The sequence below is a fragment of the Bison bison genome, unplaced genomic scaffold (genome assembly GCF_000754665.1).
Source record: "Bison bison bison isolate TAMUID 2011002044 unplaced genomic scaffold, Bison_UMD1.0 scf7180017864293, whole genome shotgun sequence".
Lineage (NCBI taxonomy): Eukaryota > Metazoa > Chordata > Mammalia > Artiodactyla > Bovidae > Bison > Bison bison.
In genome coordinates, this window is record NW_011494865.1 from 1715621 (window position 1) to 1718962 (window position 3342).

Here is a 3342-nt window from a genome sequence, read left to right on the forward strand (position 1 = left end):
GGCGGCTGGCTGGGCACTGAGGAGGGACAGGTCATCCCAGAGGTGTCCCAAACCCAGGCCCCACAGCAGACGCCTGAAGCCACCATCCTTTCAGGATGGTTCTCAGCCTAAATCTTACGGAGACTGCCTTACCTGGAAGCTTGAGAAGTGAGGCCCCAGACACGGGGCTGAGAGGACAGCTCTCGAACTGCAGACCACATCCTCCCCCTGCCACGGTGTCTGCTCATGCCTCCTGTGTTCACAGCTGCCATTTATTTGACCCTGACTATGAACCAGGAGAAGGCAATGGCACCCCACTCCAGTACTCTTGCCTGGAAAATCCCATGGGTGGAGAAGCCTGGTAGGCTTCAGTCCATGGGGTCGCTAAGAGTCAGACATGACTGAGCGACTTCACTTTCACTTTTCACTTTCATGCATTGGAGAAGGACATGGCAACCCACTCCAGTGTTCTTGCCTGGAGAATCCCAGGGACGGGGGAGCCATGTGGGCTGCCGTCTACGGGGTCGCACGGGGTCGGACACGACTTAAGCTACTTGGCAGCAGCATGAACCAGGCACTGGGAAGCTGGTTTTACAATCATCATCTTATTCAATCATCACCCCTGCTCTCACAGGCTGGTATTACTATCCTTCTTCACAGGAGGAAAAACTGATGCTCAGAGAGGTTGAATAATTTACCCAAGCAAGTCAATAGTGCAGCTAGGATTTGAACCTGAAAGCTCCTTGGAGATGGGAACAGAAACAGTCATCTGTGCAGTCCCAGTACATCGCACAGAGCCTCTCATGCAACAGACACACTATCTATATATGGTGAATTAATGAATATACCCACAGTGGCTGCTATATATTCACCAAAATGCACTTCCTTTCTCTCTAGGACATACAGCTAAAACTACATTCCTCAGCCTCCCTTGCAGCTGGGTGGGGGTCAAGTGATGAGTTCCCACCAGTGGAATTACTTATGCACCTGACCAACGAAAACCTCCTGCAAAATTCTCACCCTCTTTCTCCGCATCTAGCCAGCTGGGGCAGAGCCACAGGGTGGTGGGAGCCTGGGCCCTGAGTGAGTGTGTGGAGTAGACCCACAATGAAGTGTGACATGACTGCAGAATAAACTTTCACAGTAAAGCAAACTTTTGTCACAATGGTGCACCCTGATTCATCATATGCATGCTGCCCAAATAAAGCCTGTGCTCTCAGCTTGCCAGGGCCACCCTGCCACCTCCCATACAGGACACCCGCATGCTAACATTAAATCCCCTCCTCTCCCAGCTAGGAGGCAGAACTCAGTCTTCTGACCTGGGACGTGACGTTGCGGTTGATGGTAGCTCGTGCATCCACACCACAGTCAAATGCTCCCTCGTGACTCTGTCTGAAGACAACGTCCCCGTCCACATTCAGGGCTTGGGGGAACCTCAGCTAGGAAAGAACAGACAGGATCTTTCACTCTCGCCAACAGTCGAGCTCTGCTTGGAGGTCACCAACCAACATTTGCCCAGCCCAGGGATGGGTACCTGGAAGGAGTGAGCCACGCCCAGGGCCAGGTTATGCCAGACTTCACCATGCCGCGATCTGTCATGATGCAGAGCCTTCAGATGCAGCAAGACTTTCTGGTTGACTTTCAGAGTGGCCTCAACACCTCTGTTCTTAGCCTGTACGAGAACCGACGGCCCTGAGAGAGGGGACTCCGCATCTCTGAATGCCTGCAAAGGCCACCCTCGGAACCCAGCAATCAAAGTGGTCCCAAGATTGATGGGTGAAAGCAGTCTGCACTGCGCCAGTCACAGGAAAGAAAGCGGGGCAGGTGCACAGGGGGGTCTCTGATGTGTATGGTAAACTCCAGCGCCCACAGGTGGGGCGAGCAGGGTAGGCTTGAGGGCCTGTGTCTCATTCACAAGGGTGATTGTTCCAGGCACTGCTGCAGTTGTAACACTCAGCATGGCACAGGTGCATAGTAGGTGCTCAACAAATATCTAGATGAATGCAGAATCGCTAGTTGTAGTTATAGCCTGAAACCCCAAGGGCAATGCCATGCTAAGTAGAAGAATGTTTAATTTCTGGCAGGCAGAAAAATACCCACCTTCCCCAAAATGTCCATGTCCTGAACCCTGAACTCTGGGAATCTGTTACCTTACAGGGCAAAAGAGATTTTACAATTAAGGATCTTGAGATGGGCAGATTATCCTGGATTATCCAATGAGCTGATCACAAGGCTTTTTTGGTTTGTGTTGGGTTTTTTTTTTTTGGTCAAATAGCACGTGAGATCTTAGTTCCCTGACCAGGTATTGAACCTGTACCGTCTGCAGTGAAAACATGGAGTCTTAACCATTGGACTTCCCGGGAAGCCTCAAGGATTCATATAAGAGGGAGACAAGAGAGTCACAGTCAGAGAGAGGAAGATGCTACTCTGCTACCTTTGAAAACAGAGAAAGGGACCATAAATCAAGACACATGGGTGGTTTTTAGAAGTTAGAAAAGGCAAAAAAAAAAAAAAAGGATTCTCCCCTGGAACTTCTAGAAAGAATGCAATCCTGGAAACATGTTGATTTCAGCCAAGTGAAACCCATTTTTTATTTCAGATCTCAAGAAATGTAAGATAAATTTGCTGTGTTAAGCCGCTAAGTTTGTGGCAATTTATTATAGCAGCAACAGGAAATACATACACAGAGTTAATCACTTATTCACTCAACAACCATTTCGCTTCTGCCACACGCCAAGTACAAGCAGCAGGCTGCCATCTTTTCCCACCTGTGCTGCCTGAGAAGTTAAACAATGTCTTGCCACTAGAATTTTATCATTGGTGAACATCTCTCAAAGAATACACTGCTTTATTTCAGAGCCAGGATGGAGGAGGAAGAAACAAAGGTCCAAGAGACGTGAAAAATGTGTGTCATTAAACAAAGATATGGTTTTAAAACCCTGGAAAAGGAAATGGCACCCTACTCCAGTATTCTTGCCTGGAAAATCCCATGGACAGAGGAGCCTGGCAGGCTACAGTCCGTGGGGTCACAAAGAGTTGGACATGACTGAGTACACAGGGTTTTAGAAAAAAACAGTCAAATTAAATTAAATTAAAGGATCCCCACCTACTTGGTTCTAGCCTGTCGGTGTCAGGTGGGGTTTCAGGCCCAGTGGGTCAGATCCTCCAATTTTTTATAATTAGAAGCAGAGATCTGGGTTTTATTCCAAATCTTCTGATTTAAATGTTGACACTTTCTTTTCTTTAATTTAAATGCTAAGCAGGCCAAACAAAACACATCTGCAGACTGGATTTGGCCCATTCGCCATTTTGCAATCTCCGGTTTAGAAAACAGGACACACCACCGGGAAACACTTGTGCAGG